Below are 23600 nucleotides of genomic sequence, written 5' to 3'. Positions count from 1 at the left end.
TAAGCAGGAAAACATGTTGGTCTCAGAATTCTCCACAGCCACCACAAGGTTGGTGGATAGTAGAGACATACCTATCCAAACTCAAGAAAACAAAATACATCAGTGTTTTTGGACTCAGTCAAACTAGTCTTCAAGTGCAAAGGCTAAAGACAGTTTTCAAAATGTGACATTAAAGAATGCTATTTCTCTCCTTTTTGAGAAACTACTAGAGGTCAATCCTCAGTTTGCCCAGAGATAACAAACATGATCAGTGCTGGGTATTGAGTAGATTTAACTGAAGAATGGAGACTAAAATGATGTGGGAATTAGGGCTGCAAAATGGAATACAAATATAAATATTAAAAATGCTTTGACAATGTAGAAATGACACAACTAGCAGAGAAAAAGATGAGGGAAAGAAGATAAGAAGTGGAGCTTATTTGCTGATTGCCTCATTTGCAATAGTTGGGGGTTAAAGAGCATCATTTGAAGCTCATGTCTCAAGTGACAGACAAATAAGTATATCTAAGAAAAGCAAAGGTAAATACCAAGTGACTTGGTTTTATTTAAGCAATTTTAGTTCAAAGAGAAAATATAATCCCAAAGTACAAATAAATAGAAAACAAAGTAATAAAAATATTGCATATCAGAATTTACAAAAGGCCACTAAAACGCTCAGTAAAAAATGCATCATCTTAAATATTTATATTATTTTTTAAAGATTTATTTATTTATTCATGAGAGACACAGAGAGAGAGGCAGAGACACAGGCAGAGGGAGAAGCAGGCTTCCTACAGGGAGCCTAATACAAGACTCAATCCTGGATCCTGTGAGCTGAGGGCAGACACTCAACTGCTGAGCCACCCAGGCATCCCTTAAATCTTTATATTAAATGAAAATTAAAAGTAAAAAATAATTAAGTTAACTCAAAAAGTTAGAAAAGGGGCAACCCCGATGGCCGAGCAGTTTGGTGCTGCCTTCAGCCAGGGGTGTGATCCTGGAGACCAAGGATCGAGTCCTATATCAGGCTCCCTGCATGGAGCCTGCTTCTCTCCCTCTTCCTCTGCCTGTGTCTCTGCCTCTCTCTCTCTTTCTGTCTGTCATAAATAAATAAAATCTTAAGAAAAAAGTTAGAAATGGAGCACCAAAACAAACTGAATAAAATCGGAAGAAATTTTTCAAAGGAAAAGTTAAATTAGAAGACAAAAATGGCATAACAAAATAAATCTAAAAGATGTATTTGGAAGGAAAAAGAAAACAACAAAAGATAGAACCCGGGGTGCCTGGGTGGCTCAGTTGGTTAAGTGTCTGCCTTCAGCTCAGGTCATGATCCCAGGGTTCTGGGATTGAGCTCCATGTCAGGCTCCCTGCTCAGCAGGGAGCCTGCTTCTCCCTCTCCCTCTGCCACTTCCCCTGCTTATGCTCTTTCTCTCATTCTCTCTCTGTCTCTATCTCAAATGAATAAATAAAAACTTAAAAAAAAGATATAACCCAAATAGCTAAACTAATTAAAAGAATAGAGAATGTGCAAAGGAGAAATAATAAGCAGGATGGGGTGGGGGATAGGTGGTGAATAACAGAAAATGGAGGGAATTAAAAGAAACATCAGACATCAGTTTGTTCAATTCTATGTAAACAAATTTAAACTTTGGAGAAATAGAAAAATTTTCTAAGAAATTTGCAATTTGTCAAAACTGACCCCAGAGGAGATAGAAAATCTAAAAAGTCTTGATTTCTATGGGAGAAATATAGAGGGCTATCAAAGAGCTACTCCCCCTGCAATCAACAAAGACAACAACAAATTACTAGGCCCAGACATGAGAATTCCACAAATCCAGTGTATTTTTTCCAGAGTGTAGAGTGAAAAAATGGGTAATTACCAAATTTTTTCTCTGTCAAAAGTATAATATTATACAACACACAAAAATTGTAGAGAAAGTGAACAATAGACCAATATCATTTATGGATATTGAAGCACCAATCTTTTTTTTTTAAGATTTGTTTATTTATTCATGAAAGACACAGAGAAAGAGAGGCAGAGACATAGGCAGAGGGAAAAGCAGGCTCCACACAGGGAGCCCGACTCTGGACTCAATCCCAGATCCTGGGATCACATCCTGAGCGGAAGGCAGACGCTCAACCACTGAGCCACCCAGGCGTCCCTGAGGCATAAATCTTAAATAAAATATTAGCAAACTAAATCCAGCAGTATATAAAAAGGTTGACACATCATTATCAAATATAGCTTATTTTAGAAATGTAAAGATGGGGATCCGTAGATGGCTCAGTGGTTTGGTGCCTGCCTTCGGCCCAGGGCGTGATCCTGGAGACCCAAGATCGAGTCCCAGGTCAGGCTCCCTGCATGGGACCTGCTTCTTCCTCTGCTGTGTCTCTGCCTCTCCCCCCCGCCCCCCATCTCTCCTGAATAAATAAATAAAATCTTAAAAAAAAACACATATTTAGAAATGTAAAGATGATTCATTATTAAGAATTCTACTAATGAAACTTATAGTAAGGATTAAGTAAAAATATTTATGCTCATTTCTACAGATGCTAATTAGACAACTGAATAATATTCAACAACCCTTATTGATAAAAACAAAGAGGGTGATAATTTCCTTTATAAGTTAAAAAAAATGTATATATATATATATATATCTGAAAGCCAGTATCATGCTTAATGGAGACATACCACAAGTATTCCCCAATATTATCACTATTATTTATCATTATATTATAGATAATAGCCAATGCTACTATGTAAGAGAAAGAAACTAGACATAAACAACTGGAAAGGAGAAGACAAAATAACCACTTTTTGGAGGACACATATTTTGTATCTGGAAAACCTAACAATCAACTGAATAGGCAAAGGAATTCAATGCAGTAGTAGGATTGAAAATTAATATACAGGCTTCAATTGCATTTTTTTTAAAAAAAGGTTTTATTTATTTGAGAGAGAGAGCATGCATGTGTGGAAGTGGGGAAAGCAGCAGGTGAAGGGATCTCAAGCAGACTCTGCAATTAGTGGGGATCCCAAAATGGGGCTCATATGGGGTTCCATCTCAAGACCCTGAGGTCATGCCCTGAATTAAAACCAAGAGTCAGATGCTTAACCGATTGAGCCACCCAGGTGCCCCTTCAATAGCTTTTATACAAACTAATGAATAGAACTTTAAAATACTATGGGAGAAACCATAAGACATGAATAAATGGAAAGACATACCATATATGGGATTTGGAAACTGAGTATCATAACAATGTAAATTCTACTTCAGTTAATTTTTAAATTTAAAGAGATTGCCATAAAAATGCCAATAGGTTTTTCAATTTAACTGGACACATTGATCCCAAATTTCATATGTAAAAATACACATGCAACAATTGCTAGAAACACTTTAAAAGACCACCTTCTGGCATGTGGATTAGATAAGAAACACTAGATATTAAAATACACAAGTATATATATAGACAGAATTCTGACACAGATAATTTTGTTCATTTTTATGTAATAAAGTCTACCTTTTCCTTTATTGTTTCTTTCTTTAATATTTTATTTACCTTTATTATATTTTGGCTCTTAAGCCAAATATTTTCGCTTTTTTTTTACCTTATGCTTTACATTTAATTTTTTAAAGTCATCCATAGTTTTAAACTTTAGTAATGGTATAAGATAGGCCTAATCATTACAATTTATTTTTCCCCCAGGGAGTTAGTCTGCTAACCCAGAACCTCTTCTTAGATGAGCTTTTATTTTCCCACTGATTTGGAATGCCATCTTTATAAAATAGCAAATATCTTTTATATACTTTTAGATTTATTTCTATTACATTGATCTACCTATACTATTGTTAGGGCCACAAATTTTAATTACTATTGTTTTAAAATTTGTAGAGCACATATCCCATTCTTTTCTTTTTTCCCCCTCAGTACTTACTTGGTTTTCTAACCCATTTATTCTCCCATATGAATATTTGAATCACTTTTTTTTAAGGCCAACATGCACATGAGAAAATGCTCTGCATCACTTGCCATCAGGGAAATACAAATCAAAACCACAATGAGATACCACCTCACACCAGTGAGAATGGGGAAAATTAACAAGGCAGGAAACCACAAATGTTGGAGAGGATGTGGAGAAAAGGGAACCCTCTTACACTGTTGGTGGGAATGTGAACTGGTGCAGCCACTCTGAAAAACTGTGTGGAGGTTCCTCAAAGAGTTAAAAATAGGGATCCCTGGGTGGCGCAGTGGTTTAGCTCCTGCCTTTGGCCCAGGGCGGGATCCTGGAGACCCGGGATCGAATCCCACATCGGGCTCCTGGTGCATGGAGCCTGCTTCTCCCTCTGCCTGTTTCTCTGCCTCTCTCTCTCTCTCTCTCTCTGTGTGTGTGACTATCATAAATAAATAAAAAATTAAAAATTAAAAAAAAAATTAAAAAATAAAAAGAGTTAAAAATAGACCTGCCCTAGACCCAGCAACTACACTGTTGGGGATTTACCCCAAAGATACAGATGCAATGAAACGCCAGGACACCTGCACCCCAATGTTTATAGCAGCAATGTCCACAATAGCCAAACTGTGGAAGGAGCCTCGGTGTCCACTGAAAGATGAATGGATAAAGAAGATGTGGTTTATGTATACAATGGAATACTCCTCAGCCATTAGAAACGACAAATACCCACCATTTGCTTCAACGTGGATGGAACTGGAAGGTATTATGTTGAGTGAAGTAAGTCAATTGGAGAAGGACAAACATTATATGTTCTCATTCATTTGGGGAATATAAATAATAGTGAAAGGGAATATAAGGGAAGGGAGAAGAAATGTGTGGGAAATATCAGAAAGGGAGACAGAACATAAAGACTCCTAACTCTGGGAAACGAACTAGGGGTGGTGGAAGGGGAGGAGGGCAGCGGGGGTGGGGGTGACTGGGTGGAGGGCACTGAGGGGGGCACTTGACGGGATGAGCACCGGGTGTTATTCTGTATGTTGGTAAATTGAACACCAATAAAAAATAAATTAATTAAATAAAATCCATAAAGGTGTCCCACTGGCTCATTAACTTGAGGTGGAGCATCTTTATAGTATTAAATTACAATAGTTGAGTTCTCAGCTCAAGGCAACAACTTTAAATAACTTAAGCATCAAAAGTACTTGCTGGAAAGGTATGACGTAGCTTAAAGAATCAAAGAAAAATGTGAAGAGCCAGGTCTCAGAAAGAAGGCAGGACCTGGGGACTGTCTGGGAACATGGCCGGTATGAACCAAGGTGGGCTCCTTCAGGATCCACCATTGGGGATAGCATCTCCATGTATTTCATCTACCCTGTTTGATCCAACTTGATTCACGTGCTCAACCCTGGGCCAGGCAGGTGAGCAGAGCCTCTAGAGTCCCACTCTACCTAGAGTGCTTGTAACAGCCAAGCCAGAGTCCCCAAAGAAAACTGAAGGTCTGTTACCAGATGCTAGGGGTCAAAACCAAGGGCCATTGCTACATGAGCAGCTCCAACCTGGAAGCTATGTCTCTCCATTTATTCCAGTCTTCAAAATTCCCAAATGGTTTCCTTCATAGAAGTCCCACAGATTTCTTATTTCACTTACTTCAAGGAGTTACACAGTTTTGGTTCTAGCTCCTTATAATTGTGAATGAGGTCTTTTGAAAACTGTCATTTCCAACTGGCTGTTGCTAGGATCTAGGAAAGTCCAGTAAATATTTTAATTTATTTGACAGATGAGAAGGCTATTATAGAAAACTGAATGTAGCCTGAAAAATTTAAATAGCAGCTAGGAAAAATTGAGAAGCACATGAGTTTGGTCTATCCACTAAAGCTGGAAACATACATGAGGTTCCACATACTGGAGAGATGCAACAAGTGTGAGGCAAGAGGAATAGGTAGCCCGGGGTTAAAAGAGTAAAGAGAGAAATAGGACAGTGATCCAAATCCAATTTCCTGCTTTTTAAGGAAGCATGGAAAAAAATAAAACACAAATGAATATTACATAAAAGCAGGTAAAACCTGCTTATTTTTGGAATGAAAGTTGGCAAATCTGATGTTATGGCTGATAGAATCATAAAGCAATTTAAACAAAAATAAGGCTTTAGTCGTCAGAAAAAAAATATGAGCAGCAAATTAAATTAGTACTTTCTTATGAAAAAAACCAAACCAAATATTCCTACTATATCAGGAATATCAAGTCATAAATTCTATCAGGTAAGTAAAAGATTTTGACAGTTGAGATTTTAAATGCAGATTGTTTGAATGGAAGATTATCACCTATAATATTTCCATATTTTCAAAGTATCATGCAGTTTACTTTTTCTTCTCCATTAAATGTTATTCATTTAAAATTAATATGTTGAATTTCATTATGATTCATCTAAATTTCTTTTCCTTTTAAATCACTTTAGTATTTTCCTAAGTAGCATTCTGAAAATACCAACATTTCATCTCTTAGTTATAAAAACTTAAGAGTAGAAATAACTGATCTGAATATTACTTAGCTTTCTTTCCCAGACCTGCCAATCCTGACAAAGTATGGTGAAATGCCAGAAAGCTAACAATCAGAAAAGAAAAAAAAGACAGAATACATTAATTTGGAATTAGCAATAATTTATTAGGAGCTATGTTGAGATTTGCTTGCTTCTCAAGCCTTTACTCGCAGAGTAAACAATTTAAACATGACAGGATTTATATAATATCTTCTAAGAATAAACTATTTTTAAAAATATTTATTTGAGAGAGAGTGAGAGAGTGAGTGAGCATGAGCAGGGGGAGGGCAGAGGGAAAGGGAGAAGCAGATTCCCTGCTGAGCGCAGAGCCTGACTTCGGGTTCAATCCCAGGACCCCAGGATCATAATCTGAGCTGAAACCAAGAGTCCAATGCTTAACTGACTGAGCCACCCAGTGCCCTCCTACGAATAAACTATTTTTATATACTTAATAATAGTTTAGAAGGTCTGCATGTATAAGTAGCATTGATATACAAAACTATTGCTTTTTAAAAAAAGATTTAGTGATTTATTTGAGAGAGAGAGAGAGAGAGCACGAGTGTGCGTGTGCAGTGGGGAGAGGGCAAGGGCGAGAGAGTCTTGCAGTGCAGATTCTGCACTGAGCATGGAGCCTAACATGTGGCTCCATCTCACTATCCTGAGATCCCAACCTGAGCCAAAACCAACAGTCAGATCTTTAATCAACTGCATCACCCAGGTGCCCCCCAAAATTGCTTTTTAATCTAATCTTTAAAGCAGGTCCTCTGTATTATCTTACTAATTAAATGAGTTTTGGTAGATACTTCAAAAGAACAAACTATACCTTTGAAAAGTGTGATGATCTAAGCTTTCCATTAATTGCAAATAGATTTTTATAGAGTTGGTGTGAAATATTATGATCCTGTGAGATATGTAAGGTGTAAAAATACCTTAACAAATTAGGACTTTGAAGTAGGACACCTTCTATATGTTGACTCATTTCTTGACCAAAGAACTGCTGAATAGTCAGCACATAGTAGGCATTCAATGGTTGTTTGGTAAATAAATGAGCCAAGATAAATCATTTATTTACAAACAGACTGAGACTTGTCCACTGATGGGTTTGTGTGATGTTCTGGGGCAGAGGGCAGAAATGCCCCTTTCTGATTCAGAACTTAATAGTCCTGACAGGAAAACTACAGCTTTGGAAGGATGTGGTGGTCTTTGTGAGCATAGGGATGAAGCATCGTGTGCTCTCAGCTGACAGCTTCTGCCAACAGAGTACTGCCAAGAGATGGGCCTAGCTTCTGTGGGTAAAAATCTCAGGAAGAGCCTTGTTTGTGGAGCAATATGCCTTGCAGGGACTTATCCAGAGCACCCTCCTGCCTCTTCCAGATGCCGAATTGGTCACAAGATGTACCGTCCACCTTTCTGACCTTCATGACACTTGACTTCCGGGTCTCTAGCCAGATCCCGGGCACATAGCCTTAGCTAAACATTTTTGTTTTGTTTTAAAGCTAAGCCATATAGTGAGGTGCTAACTGTAAATTAGGGCAGGGAGGAGCTGTGTGCTTGTAAAAAAGAGTAGTTTGGGGAGAGGAAAATGTCTTCAACTTGTGGCTCTCAAGAGAGGCAGCAGTCCAGAGCATGAGCCCTTGATGGAACTTGATGTGTGGTGCTAGCTTCAGCCTAGTGGGTGGATGGGGCAAGTCTTAGAGCCTCTGCAAGATGAGGGCAGCAAGAGGATTTAGCTCATGGGACCATTTTGAGAAGTAAGCAGTACTACACACAAAAGCCCTCAGTAGATTGCTTGCATGGAGTAAAATGATCAATAAATGTTAGGGACAAGGAAGGTAAGGTGAGCATGAGAGTGGAGAGGCCATAGGATGCTCTTAGCTCCCAGACCCTCATGGAGCACCAGCCCGTTTGACCTCTCCCTGTCCCCTCTGGCTTCTCCCAGGCAACTGTCCAACTCACTTCCCTAGAGCCCTGTTCCATCCTGTGGCACTTACCAGGAATTTCAGATTCACACAAAATAAGTAAATATGCTCTACCATCCTGCTGAGTAGCAAGATGGCAAAATACTAAGTTGACCCCAAATGACTCCCTTCATGTTGCATTAAATTCCTAAACTATGGTGCATTTTCTCTTTACAAAACATCATATTTACCAGTAGCATATTTACTTATGATCTTTAAATCTAGATGGTTTGTAAGTTTATAGTATTTTCACCCACTTTTCTGAAAGAGAAGAACAGATCCATTTCCACTTCTTATTCATAAATTTTATAATGGGTATTTCTACCCATCTTGATGACATAGGTAAAAAAAAAAATCACCAATATGCAGTATGTAAGAGGTTCATTTTATAATGGCTTTAGAGTACCTTAATCAAAGACAACTACTAATTCAATTAAACACAAATTACTTTATAGGAATGGATCTATTCCTTTTTTTTCATGAAAAGATAATTAGAAAGTAATGACAGAATGATTTTAATGCTAAATAATGAGACATACACCAATATTCATTTAAATTTATGGATCAAATTATTATTTACAGAAGTGAACTGCACAATAGTCCAAATATTATGATATTAATGTTTGATTCCGAATTGAGAAACATCCTATTATGGCAAATGCTAATATAAAAATTTAGGTTTATTTTTTCCTCTTTTTTTAATCACTAAAATAAAACACTGGTGGAATAGTTCACCTCAATCACCAACATATCAACTGTGTACTTAGAAAACCAGCTTTGTTTCAAAGGAAAGTAGGAAAGTCTACACTGCTGAAAATAAAATTAGGGAATTATTTTTATTTAGCCTACACCTAGAATGAAAATATTTTGTATTTCATATGCGGAGCAACCCTTTTGGTTAGTAATAATGGCCATAACATGACAGCTAACACTGTGCTACCTATACCTCTATGACTTCTCTAAACTATTTATATTTATTAACTCATTCAATCCTCACAAACATCATATAGTGTAGGAATTAATATCATTTTCATTTTATTCTCTACTCAGAAACTGTACTTATTCACATTTCTTAAGACTAATAAAAAAATACCCATGGGCCAAAAGAATGTCCCCCTCAAGTGCACTGGAGAGAGAAACCACTACAGTCCTGCAGTGCAAGAGGAAGCCTGCACATCATCCCTGAAGGGCCTACAGGAAACACCTGGAACTTTCAGCCTTATCCAGGGAAAAGGATGCGGACCAGCTGGGTCCTGTTCATTAGTGATGTCGCCTGCCTGAGAGCCAAGACAAAACCCCCTAGCAGCTTCCTCATAGACTTAATGGAATGCCTTGAGTCCCTGTCCTTAGGAAATGATCTCCAACTGACCCTTCTTATAGTCTATTTATTCATTCACGCTTGCAGGCATTCATTCATTCGGCAATTATTTAAGAGGAGCCTGCTATCTACTTTGTGCTAAAGATACAGAGACACAAATGCTGGCCTTCAAAGAACTTTCCATTTAAAAGTAAATCACCAATCATTAGCGTATGTCACCATAAAATTAGGGACGTGAAGCTTTACTGCATCAGATGAGATACTGGCCTTAGGCAGGACAGTAGCCATAGCTCCCAGACATGCCAGCCCTTATCACCCCAGGCCTAGATACTTGCAAAAGAGTCCTGTTTCCTAACTCTGCTTTTTCCTTCTCCAACTCCTTCCTCACAGCATGCAGCTTCTCCCCAGTCAAATCCATGCTTTTAAAAGCATGCAGCAACACCCACCCCCCACCGCCACCATTTGCTTTTGGGTCATCTGCAGTTTGTCACCAACCTACTCTTACCCTCTATTTTCTGTGGTTGGCCCTCAATAAGCCTTGCAAATTCCTGCTTTTGCCTGTTGCATCCATAGCTCCCCTGACCTCAAATGCCCCACGTCTCCTTCTGGCCCATTGAGCTCATGGGCCCAGTCCTGCCCCTGGGCAGCTTTTCCTGACCACCCCCAGAGACCTCTCTCACACTCTTGAAGGGTTTCAGCCAGCACCGACTGTTTGCAGGGGTAAAGTGCACAGTTGGTCTGTATGCACACTGGTTTCTTGTGTGTACTAGATCCCAGCAGCAGAGCTCCGACAGCACAGAGCAGGGGACTCAGTGAGTCCAGTACACTGTCCTCTGGAGGAGGAAGCATATAGAAAGCAGGCCATGTGAGGGAGTCAAGCCTCCCTAAACGCAGGTTCTCTGAGCGCGGATTCTCTGATAGGCATGTCTTTTCACTAGTATGCCAGGAAGGAGAAATTTCAGAGGCCCTACCTCATGTAATTAGAACTCTGCATGGCTGAACGTAAAAAGCTGCATTCCCCTGTGATCTAGGTGTAGGAGTGGAGCTCCATGCAATTTGAGTTTGAATATTGCACCTTCTGAGACTCTGGGTGTAATTTGGGGCAGCCCGTTTCATCCTTTGATGATCAAGTCCCTCAACGGTAGAATGGATGGGCTGAAGAACATCCCACAGAGGCTCAGAGGTTAATTCAGATGGCCTCTCTAAACAGAAAAACACTTTTGAGATTGCAAAATGTTTCCACTAAGAAAAAACCACAATAATGGCTGAGTTAGTATTACAAATGAAGTCACAACCCAGCTTTCTCTTGATATTTATTTTTGTTTCAAAGTAACGTCAGCTTTCTTATTTATCCGTGTTAGCTGTGCCCCTTATCTGAAAATATGTAAATCCACTTAAATTAATTTCCTGTAATACCACACAAAACAATAATCATATTAGTACCATTCATAATGTCCTAATAACATTAACGTAATTACATTCAAATATGAAATTGCTAGGTAATAGGCTTTTCATAAATTGTTTCAGTGAGAATGTCATTTTTAACCTTACTTCGGGTCTTTAGTTCCAGATATTGCCAGAAAAAATTGTGTGCCTAATGTGAGAAAGTTTCCCACCATTTTTTGACTGTGTAGGAGAAACTATCAAAGAGCTTTTGTGATCAAAATGAGAAGGGTTTGCAATCAGAACATATCTCGGAGTATAATGGAGCTTTCTCTGGGGTGGAGAGTCTGGTACACAGTAGGCTGCAGCAGGGACCTGATGTCTTCACAATAGTAGCAAGTCTATAAGGGTAGCTCTTGTAAGCTAATGTTTCTCCCTTGGGGAGCGAGGTCAGCCATCCTATTAGAGTCTGGTTGGCTCACAGAGTTTTGCAGAAATTCTTCCTGGGCTCCTCGGGGCCTTGGCACAACTTTGTGGCAACACAAGTCATGTATCTGCAAGAAGTGAGAGAGCACAGAGCGGGTGCAAAGGACCTGGTTCCAGTAGCAAAGTTAAAACGCAGGACCTTGAGTCTGGCATGTAAATTTATTTGCTTTTCACAATTTCGGGTAAGGTTATACTTTATGCAAGTCAGTGATCCCTTTCTTCCCCTCCAAAAAAGCAAGCAAACAAACAAACAAACAAACAAACAAACAAACAAAAAAACCCATGATAAAGGCTGCTATAGTAACAGGAACTCTTAGGTGAATCTGTCATGAGAATCAGTAAAGGGTGGAACATAACTGATGTTCATAGGGGATCGTCTGAGGGACCTAAGTGGACCATAAATCACGTTTACAAACGTGTTAATTTGTAATATTATTAAATCTTTAAAAAAGGCAGAACATGTTGTAATTGAATAGATCAGAGTGATTCTCTTTGATCAGATTCTGATCTTGCTGGATAATTACGAAGCCACCTCAAATTTATATGAAGATTTTCTTCCTACTATGCTCAGAGCAGAAATATGTATTGCCCACCTAGGTTATCCTCCTAATGACCCTACAAGGCAGGCAGAGAACTATATAATCTCTGCCTCTTAAATAAGTAATTGCCCGTTAAAGTATTTTTAGCACTTTAGAACATAAATGATATTCCAGGGAAGATGAGTTCCCCTTTCTTCCTCTGGGGTTCAGAATGATACAGTGGAGCTGCAGGCAATATTCAATTATAGGACCATGTGCAAAATGAGTAGCTAACCATCATGGGCTGGGGCCATTTCCCAGCATTTTCTGAGTTCTCCCTCTACTTTCATATAGCTCAGCATTTAGTTTACCTTAAAAAGGACAGGATACATTTCGATGCATTTGTGGTAACTTCTCCCCCCACCTCCCACTTTGGAAATGTCAGCAATGTACAATATTGAACATAGAAGCTACTGATGAATTCAAAGCAGGTAAAGAAATACTGTCAAGTGCATTACAAGAGTGTCTGGTGCAGCACAGTGGGTCCTAAGTCAATGTTCTGGTGGGTTTGGGGACTTGTTAACTCAGAAGCTGAGAACTTTCTCTTGGACCATGTTGCTACTGGTGATGGTGGGCAGCAGGGAAGATGGCAACTGGGGAGATGGACCCAGCACAACGGAGGGGGGACCAGGAGAGCCTGGACAGAGGGAGTTCTGCTGACAGACCCCATGTTCCAACTGAGGGTCAGAGGCCTACTGGGAAGGGGACACCTTCAGTGACTCTTAGTCGCTGCTTTTCAGTGACTTGTAATTGCTTGGAATGGTGCTGTCTCCATTAGTACCGTCGTTTTAAGGATTTGCTAACAATACAGTGACGACCCATTTCAATGCAGTAGAGAGGCGAGTTTCCATATTTAAAAAAAAAAATGAGGTTTCCACATTCTAACAGCATCTACCTTACCACCACCCCCCGCCCCCCCGTACCCTGAGTTCCTCAGTTCAGTTGGCCAACAGGCCTGTGTCCCCAGAGGCAGTGACCATGAAACAGTTAAGCAGCAGCATTTTGTAGCAAGTATTTTAAATTCAGCTGCTAGAGTGGGAGAGGAAGTTGGAGACAGAACAATCTCAGAACAGTGTGTATTTAAATCAGGAGCGGAGAGAATTGTCTTCTATTTCTCAGCCATCCCAGAAAGTATTCTTTTCCTGTCTCAATCCAGGGAAGACCACAGTATCCCACTCCCAGCCCCAGAAGACATTTGCATAACACATTTACATTTGAAGGGAGCCCACAGATTGGCAACTCCCAAAGCTTCAGCTAGGCACGGTTTTCTATAATAGCAATTAGGAACAGAAATAGAATAACAATAGCTGTAGAAATACAGTTGCTGAGCTGTGGGTAGATGAAGCAGAAAAATCTCTGCGTTTTAAAGACTAAACTTTGAATGATTGCAGAGTTAGAGACTAACTGGCCTTTGTTCTTCGTAAACTGGCTCCAAAGCCTAGTAGGGACCAGACCAATTTGGACCAATGTGGGAGCTTGAAGAGGGCTCCCTGTGGCAGGAAATGAGGCACAGCCGGATGGCAAAGGACCAGACTAGGAGCAGGACAGAGCCCAGACCCAGGCAAGGGCTGGCCAAGGGGTCCGCTGAGGTTCTGGATGATGGCCGGTGGCGGCAATACCCGAGTGCCATGACAGTGCCCCAGGGCCTGGAAGGTGCTGTAGGACGTGGCGGGGCGGCGAGGGGGGGGTGGTGGTGTTGTGGAATGAAGGAGAAAATCTACATAGAGGGCAGCGCCAGAGGCTTGAGGCACACAGGACAAACCCAGGGCTGGGGATTGGAGCTGTTGGATGTTCTCCCATGGATGGAGAGGGTACATTCATCAGAAACACAGGCAGCCCCTTCTTCCTACTGAAACTCTGCTATATCCTCTGGGCATGGGACCTCAGCATGAAATAGCTCCTCAGAGACTTCTGGTTCTCCTTCCTCCCCCAATTTCACTGTCCTCTATCCCAACCCTTAAACCCCTAAGAAATGCTGATAAAATGAATGGGAGCCCAATGAAAGGTCTCATATGGTTTGAATGACCAACCACATGGCCTGGTCTGGGTAGGGCCAGGGCAGACAGGACAACAAGGGAAAGTCTTGATGAGGGACAACAGGTGAGAGGAAGTAGTGCACAGAAGAGGTCCTCACAAGGTTCAAAGTGAGGCCAGGGGCCCAGGTAGCTGGAGTGATGTCAAACCATCAATAAAACTCTGAAATGGATCCAGGAGGTAAAAGGAACTGTCTTAGATGGGCCTCTGGTAAGGATGTGGGGACCAACTGGATGATGAGGACCTGGGATAGAGAGGAAACTTATGAGCCAGATGCTGAGATCGGCATGGCACAGGGGTGAAGGTCTGTAGACAACGGAGATCAAGACGGCTCAGGCCTGAAGGTCAAAGGAGCAGTGGGCTTGCACATGGGCAGGGGAGTGCAGATGGTGGCAGTGATACTGGGGAACATGGAACTTCCAGAAAAACCCTTTCCAGTCTCTCCCCAGAGAAGTGATTGTTCCATCATCCTATAAATTATGATGTCCTCCCGTGCTTTCATTTACTGTGTAGCTGTTCCGTTAGTTGCCAGTGATGACTCAGTGTGGTGCACTGAAACAGTCCTGGGTGTGCATCAGGACCTCTCAGCTCAAGCTGTGCCTTCACCTGTCTCGCTTGATTAAATGATCTTATGCAAGTTCCTAATGTCTTGGTCAGGCTCCTCATTCGTAACATGGGCACAATAATGCTGCCCCCTGATAATCTGTGTGGAGAAGGCTCACCAGCTCTAAGGTGCTATGCAATCTGCAAGTTGCTGTCATGAGTTCCGAGGACACAGGGACTATTCCATTATTATACCAGAGCATCAGTAATTATTAGAGGCATTTCACAGATATATCTTTTATAATAATGTTAATACAGAAAGCTAGCGCTTTTTCCAGAAGTGTTAATATTATTGGTAGGCAATTCTCCAGGACCCTCTCTCAGGTGCCACAATCATCATAAATATTGCAATATGATGTAAGAATATTGATTTTAAGGACTATGTCACCAAAATAAAACAGATGCCTCATTTTAAAAGGAAACAAAGACATGCAAAAATGAACACCCTGAAATCTTTACCCTAAGCCAACCTAACGGAGTCTTCTGGAAGATATGTGATACAAGCAAGGATTCAACATGAGAGCATTTACTAGTACAATAAACAACACCAATCAGTTGAATTTAACTGAATCAATGTCTAAAAGACAATTGTTAACATTTAATAATGTTCCTCACAATATTAAAATACTAGGAATAGAGACTACTTTCTTACCATGATAAAGTTGTGGAAAATAGGAGCTCATATTGTGCTTAATGGATAGACAAATTAAATTCTGTTTAAAAATTGGAACAAGGATGGCTCCTTAATAGTGTTCTGAAAATTCTGGTTAATGCAATGAGACATGAAAAAATAAAGAGGTATGATAATGGGAAGAGAGAAAAGATCATTATTTGCACTTAACATAATGGAAAACCAGAATATGCAGAAGAGTCGGCAAAAATAATCAGGTTTAATAAAATGATTCAATAAAATGCTTGATCTGAAATAAACATACCAAAATTAATAGCTTTGCTAATTATCAGCAGTCATGAGCAAATGTAATGAAGATATAGATCCTGATCACAATATGAACTCCTTCTCTGCTAAGAAACCCTTGGGGATGAACCTATATGGAGGTGTATGTAGTTGCCGTAAGGAACACTTTTTAAAAAAAATCTTAAAAATTATACTAAAAGATGAATACATTGACTATTTACTCTATCATCTATCTATCTATCTATCTATCTACCTATCTATCATCTATCTCTATCATCTATCTATAATCCTGAATGAGAAGACAAAATATTCTCATGCAAATTAATAGGTTCTTACTAGGAAAAGGAAGAAGGGAGGATTAGCTCTACTAGAGATTTAAAAACATTAAAAAAAAACATAGAGAAAGAACAATCAAAATGGTTTGGTAGCAGTAAAAAAAAAAAAAAAAAAAAAAGCACTTTAGGTCAGTGGGACTACCTAAGGGATCAGAATCAACCCCTTCTAGAATGAGGTCTTCTATCTCTTATGTGACTATTATGTTCACTACTTCTAATCATCTGTCACCTGGATAACCAGTGTTGTCTCCTAACTGGTCTCTGCTTCTGCCCTGACTCTTACTCAAATCCACACGGCAGGCAGAGGGATCCTTCTCACACATATCAGATTTTTACACTCTTGAGTTCAAAGCCCTCCAATGGCTGCCCATCTGTCCTGTGTTGAATTGTGTCTTCCTAAAAGATATGTCTAAGTCCTAACCCCTGGTATGTATGCATGTGGAAATAAGATCTTTTCAGATGTGATCAAACTGAGGATCTGGCTAAATACCATCCCGGATTTAAATGTGGAGTGGATTTAAATCCAATGACCATGTCCTTAGAAGACACAGACAAGGAAAAGACACTGTGAGACACACAGGGGAGGAGGCCTCATGAAAACGGAGGCAGTAATTGAGGTGATGAATCTACAAGCCAAGGAATGCCAAGGATTGCCTTTAACCACCAGGAGCTGAGAGAGACACATGGGACAGATTCTCCCTCAGAGCCTCCAGAAGGAACCAACGTGGCCGATGCTTTGATTTCCTCCACTTGGCCTCCACCACTCTCACTTTTCCTCTCACTTTGGCTGCCACCACTGTGAGAGGACAAATTTCTGTTGCTTCAAGCCACCACATTGTGGTAATTTGATACGGCTTCCCTAGGAAATAAATCAAATCCACCATCTCACTCAGGGTAACTGTCATTGTCCATACAGGTGACCACCTCACCTCTGATGTCATCTCCTACCTCTTCTCTTCTTCATCTGCTCCAGCCACCATAGCCTCTGTGAGTAATCTGAATGCACCACACCCTCAGGGACTTTGCACATGCTTTCTGCCAGCTTTGGAACATGGTTCCCTCATGGGCCCATTATCCCTTCGTCTTTGTCACATGTCTCCATCTTGGCAAAGTCTTCCCTGACCTGATTTTAAATGGCACCTAGTCTAGGTTGGCTGGAAGTCTTCATTCCCCTTCTTCATTTTATTTTTCTTCATCTGATAGTATGACTATCTGATAGATTGCATGGTTTGTTGATTTGTTTGTTGTCTCCTCCAACTAAAATTGCTCAGATTTCTCAGCGTGGTTGCTCACTATTGTATCTCCAGCACCCAGAACAGTGCTTGCCATGTGGTAAGGCCTCAGTGTGTGTTTTTGGAACAAATGCAAATACACCAAGTTCTGAGTAGGAATTTCATGTACAGTAAAGCAGGCATTACAAAACAGTGGGGGAGGATTAATTGATATATGATTTTGAGATATAGCACATTAGAGAAAAATTAATTTAGATATACATCTTATCCTGTGTACTAAAAGAAAATTAAAGTCAAATATGTTTAAAAATTCATAGAAAAATTAGCAGAAAGTGGAATAGTACATGAGTCTCTGGAAGGATAATCATTTTTAAAGAATTGAAGCAATTGAGGAAGCTACAAAGCTCATAGTGATAGATGCAACTATTCAAAAATTAAAACTTTTGTACCATCAGTGCCTTCTCAGTTCCAATGAAAGTTAGAACCTGTTGGGACTGGAGATGAATCCCAGGTGATCAGGTTGCTCCCAAATCTCTGGATGGCCTCTGGCCTGCCCTCTGCCTTTGTGTTTGTTCCTGGGATAGAAGGTGTGTATTCCTGCCCAGGACCCACACCTCCTCTAGGCCTAAGAACCACATCAGCTGCCTTGAGGCAAATTCCTGAGTGGGCACCAGTCATCCTGAACATGGAAGGTACCTGGTTTCAGGTCACTTGCCTGACTGCTGGGAGACCCTCGCAGTAACCTCTGACATCAAACCCAAGGACAGGCTGGGTTCCCATAGGCCTGGCCTGTCCTCCTTGGACCTAGGTCCCAGCCCCCTCTGCCTCCTAAAGGCTGTCTTTTCCTGAGCTGTCCCTAAGCTGTGGTAAGGATTCCACTTGTGCAGCATTTGAAAGAGCAGTCAGGCAAAATCCAGTCTCAGGGAGAGATGCTATTTTAGTTGGATGTTGCCATGGACGTGGGGTCCTTCACATTCCCTGGTTGATGATGGGTTTAAGTCCAGGTTAACCATTAACTTCTCAGTGTGATCGTTTTTCTCTTTTGTGTTGCATAAACCCTGTTCTGACTTGTAATGGAGAACCTGACTTAGAAAGCCTGTGGTTTGCATAATTAAAGAGTTGATTAGAAAAAGAAGGCTTTAAGATAACAATAGTCCTCAGGAACAGAATGAGGCTGAGGATCTCTGCTCTTCTGTGTCAAGCTTTAAGACCTCAGCAGACAGCAGGCCCACCTAGCTCAGTGAGGTAGTGGTAACTATCTTCCTTCCTACACACACTGCTGGACTTCGGGATGGGGACAAGAGGGCAGGGAGGGGGGAGGTGTCACTTGGGAGAGGTGGGAGTTGTGCTGTACCTGTCCATGGAGGATTCTAGAACAGCCTTGCTCTCATTTTCCTCCTGGGATCAATTCAATTACAGGTGCCTCTTAATTAACCTGAGGTTTACTGGGAACCCTTATTTATCTGATCCTGGAGAATGACCTTGGGGTGAGCCACCCACACTTCTTAAGCCCCTCTGAGCCCACTCCTAAGCCAAAGAACCTGGACTATGTGCCGACAGGGCAGCTCCAGTCTTGCCTAACAATTCCTTTGTCTATTAATTGTAGCAAAACAACAAATAACAATGGGGCAGTTTGTTGGGCTTTTTTTTTAGGGTGGAATGTGAAGTTTTACTTCAATGGGGCTACTTGTTTTTACTGCTATGCCTTTTCCCAAGGCAAGCAACTCTTTCGGGGTCTTTTCCTACCCTTGCCCCCTTTCTGGGCTTTCTCTCTTTCAGGCACCTACTTCTGGTCACCTATGAGGGTTGGGGGTCTATTAAGACCAACATAAAATTCTTCTCAAAGCAGCATCCCAAAAAATCAGATGTCAGTTTTCAGATTAGAAATATTACTTGATGAATGAGACTTTTTTTTTTAATTTGCATTTTTCAGTTTCCTAAGGGTGACATTGAAATTGCTGCCTATTAGTGCTGGTGTCGTGCAGAGGCAGAAATGAGCCAATCGAGAGGCAGGAGAAACCTCTGGGGTCATCCACCCTCTCCCCTTTCTACCGTCCCTCCTTGATTGACCCTTCTGCCCGTCCTGGGGGTACTGATGTGGGGGCTTGGCTCCAGGAAGCTCTCAGGTCCTCCCCCCGGGTGGCACCGGGTGATTGCTGGGCCACCACAGCATTTTCAAGTCCACTGCCATTCAGGCAGCAGACCAACTGGGAAATATGTTTTCCCAGAGAATGCTTATCTAATAGTGGAATTTCAGGCTTAGGAAGGCACCTGGTGAGGGAAGATAGTTTTATGCTACTTAATCTCTTCTAATATTACTCTGGCCCTGATAACTCCATTATATTTATAAATAGAGAACATAGTTCAGAGTAATGGGCCAGGAGATAGAGAAAATGAGTTCTGGGTCTGATTTCACCACTGCCTCTGCGTATGCATGAACACAAACTGTGTCAACTATTTGAGCCTCAGTTTCTTCTCCTATAAAGGAAGTGGGTATGGATAGACAATATTGGATTTCCCCACTATTCCTGAAATCGTCTAATTTCTAAGTAGAGATTTAGACATTTGTTCTGGAACTGTAAAATGTTTTTGGCATCCAAACAAGTTGATTTTCTTAATAGGATTCTACTTAGAAATATCACAAAAGCTCATCAAGTTTTCACATTTTCTGATTTCTCTAGAACTTTATTTCCTTGTAGCTGTTTAAATCTGAATAGGTCAAACACTTAATAAGGAAGCAGCACATGCACCTACCTGCCCTGCCTCCCCACATCACTGGACATAATTCTATCACAAGGTAATTGTTCATAGTTTCAAAGCTTCTCTACTACTTCCTTTGTGACCCAGGCTTAAAAAATATTTTTTTAATTGAAGTATAATTGACATGCATTATCCTATTAGTTTCAGGTGTACATCAGATGTATTTCTATGCATTATAGAATGATCCCCATGCTAAGTCTGGTTACCATCTGTAACTACAGAAAGTAATTATAGTATTGACTATATTCCCTAGGCTGTATGTTACAACCCATAACTTACTATTTTATGACTGGATATTTGTATCTCTTAATCCTCTTCACCTATTTTACCCACCCCAACCAACCCTCCTCCCTCTGATAATTCACATTGTGTTTCCTGTATCTGTTAGTCTGTTTCTGGTTTGTTTTGTTCATTTGTTTTCTTTTCTTTCTTTTTTTTTTTGATTCCACATAAAAGTAGGATCATACAATATGTGTCTTTCTCTGTCTGACTCATTTCACTTAGCATAATGCCCTCTATATACATCCATGTGGTCACAAATGGCAAGATTTCATTCTTTTTTTATGGCTGAGTAATATTCCATTGTATATGTGTATACACACATAAATATTTACACATTTACACCACAGCTTCCATATCCACTTATCTATTCATGGGTATGAGTTGCTCCCATGTCTTGGCTGTAATAAACAGTGCTGAAGGAATGTAGTCATGAATTGGTGTTTTTACTTTGTTCAGGTAAATACCCAGAAGTGGAATTGTTTGTTCCCATGGCTGGTTTTTTAAGTGACTGCTCAGGATTTACTATGGTAACTCTGTGCCTTTTGTTTTAGAGCCAGGCCCTGTTTCTTGTCAATAGGTTAAAACTTGTCCATGAACATTTGAGGAAAGCGCTGGTGAGCTACCCCTTGGGAGACAGACTCGTTGACAATTGGAAGATAAAGCCTTTAGTTAACAATCTCTAAGCCAAAATTTAGGAGCAGAAAGATAGCAGGCTTAAACATTCAGATGCCAACTCAAGGTGCCAATCAGGTCTCTCAGGAAAGAGAACCCCATCCTCTACAAAGGGCTCTCCCCTTCACCTGGTGGCCTCCACTTGCCAGCCAGCAATTTCTGCCTGGGCTTCCCTGTGGAGATATTGCTCCCAGAACCCTCTTACTCAGACTCCTCACGGCTGGGTTCTTGTCACCAGCACTCACCTCAAATATCACATCTGCGGTCAGAGTGTCCCCTTCCTAGTTACTTCGTCTCCTCTCTCCATTTCATTCTCAGAGTAAGGGTTACCATTCTCTGACATTTCATTGCTCATTGGTTGGTCTCCTGCGCATTGTCTCCTTCCTACTGCTAGACTAGACTCTGGAAAGGCAGGGCCTCTGCCTTGTTTGGGGATAGATGCCCAGCACATGTTCTGTAATCAGTATACACTTGTGGAATCTTTAAGAATGGATACAATGTTTGCTAATATCAGCAGGGTATGGCTAATCTCACCCAAGCAAAGCCTTCATCATGCCTGCAATTCACTTGTCTCTCTGAGCTTTGACTTTTCACCTGTCAGATGGGACATTACCTGCCTCACAGGGTCTTATGAGGCAGGTTAGAAAACACATGTGGGAGCCCTTGGTGATTTGGAGGAGAACACCAATTACTGCAAGAGTTATGAGCTACTGCTGTGAAAGACGTCATTATACTATACTGGGTATATGCCCCATCTCATCAATTTAACAATAATAACAAAATTTTCATCAATTTAACAATAATAACAGTAGTAATAGCTGGGATTGTCATCCTTCTATTTTAAGAAGAACCCAGAAATTAAGTATTAACACAAAGTCACTCAGGTGATAAATTACAGAAACTCCAACTCAGGTCTCACCATCTCCCATAGTAATAACTATGATTATAAACCTACTTATTAATGATTACATTTCAGATGCCCCAGAAGTCTGAGTACTTTGTACTATGGTATTTAAATTTCTGCTTTTATATATCATATGCCAAGAAAGAATTGTCACTTGTATTTGGTATCTGTACTTTTTCTGTGGAGGTCCAAGGATGGCAATATAGACCACTAATGGGGATTATTCACACTTATGCCCTTCTAGTGACGACTTCATGGACTATTTAGCTAAAGGAGCAGGAGGCTAAAGAGGGAAATTAATATAATATTAGAATGTATCCAAGATACTTGTTGAAAACATCTGAGGACCCCTGGGAAACAAATATTTCTTCTACCTAAGCTACTAAAATTTTTGATTGAATATTGGTAAACCAGTTTAGGATCCACTAAAATACCAAATCATAGCAATTCACCAGGTCATGGACGGTTTCTCATTAGAATATAAAACATGCAAGAACCGGAAAAGTGAAGAGCTAAAGTTTCAAAAGTTCCAATGAAAGATTTATCATATGAATTCTTTTCTAATATGTGTGATTTTCTTAAAGTAGTAAAATGCAGTGCTTTCCTCCCAACTAAATGGAGAGGCAGCAGAAGCAGAATGTAGAGGAGCTGATGAGGCTGTGTGCGAGGCCCCTAAGCATTTCCACTGTGAAATAACTTACAGCCAACCACCATCGTAAGCATTCTCTTTGCCAGGCATTCAGTGGACAAAAAAAGTCTCCTATTTTTTACTTCTTCTTTTTCAATGGTTACAATGCAAATCCAGTCTTATGGCACATTTTGGTGAAGCTGCTGAGTGGGCAGTCTGTCTTGTCTCTCTGTTCTTATTTGTCAGAATTTGGTGTTGCTTCCTTAGCTGTCGGTTAATCATATGTGATGGATGGATTTATCATAAGTGGATAAAAACAGGGTAACTGTAGTTTCCTGCGGCTGATAACAGAATGATTTAAAAATGTGTTTATCACCTTGTGGCCACTTGGAAGAATGCCACCTGTTATTCAGAGAAGTGGTGGTCCCAGATGATGCGTTGTGGGGGGTTTGCCATTACCATTCCTTGTGGTCGAAACTGCACATGGGGAAGGAAGATGTCATCTGACCAGCCTTGTGCTGGATGCCTTGCCTCAGACCAGCCAGCTGGCGTCACTTCCCTTTTGCAAGGGACAAAAGAGGATGGATGGTGGTTTGGCACAAAAGGATTCTCTTCAGTTTAAACAACAGTCTTTTCTGCCCTGAACTTCAGTTTACACCAAGGTGCCAACCCAGAGACGAGCCTCCTGGAGCCAGTGACCCATTAACCTGTGTAAGCTCGCTCTCCATAGCATGCTGCTTCCAGGAAACCACAGGAACTTCTGCTGGGTTGCTGAATCTGCCAGGCCTGGGATTCGGAGCACACACCCTGCAGCACATGGAGACCACCCTGTCCCCCAGAATGGAATAATGTGCTCAAAACCTGGAATGTGAATATGCCACTGCATGCTTCAGGTGTTGGGAAGGCTAGTTTCCTTTCTGGCTGCTCAGGGACCTGCTTCTAAAATGCTTATGCTTGTCAACCAAAATTAATCTGTGACCTTTCCAGTCATAACCACAATTTAAGATTACCATGGGTAAAATGAGCTAATCAGCTACTTCT

The 23600-nt window shown here is 40.7% G+C and overlaps 1 protein-coding gene across 3 annotated transcripts in view; it reads right to left on the bottom strand.

Annotated features, from left to right (window-relative positions):
- PACRG (parkin coregulated) overlaps positions 1–23600 on the bottom strand; it is a 517537-nt gene that overhangs the window by 30479 nt on the left and 463458 nt on the right. The gene's annotated exons all lie outside the window — the stretch shown is intronic.

The sequence above is a fragment of the Canis lupus genome, chromosome 1, assembly GCF_048164855.1.
Source record: "Canis lupus baileyi chromosome 1, mCanLup2.hap1, whole genome shotgun sequence".
Classification (NCBI taxonomy): domain Eukaryota; kingdom Metazoa; phylum Chordata; class Mammalia; order Carnivora; family Canidae; genus Canis; species Canis lupus.
Note: the sequence above shows the minus strand (reverse complement) of the source record. Positions and strands in the feature narration are given on the sequence as shown.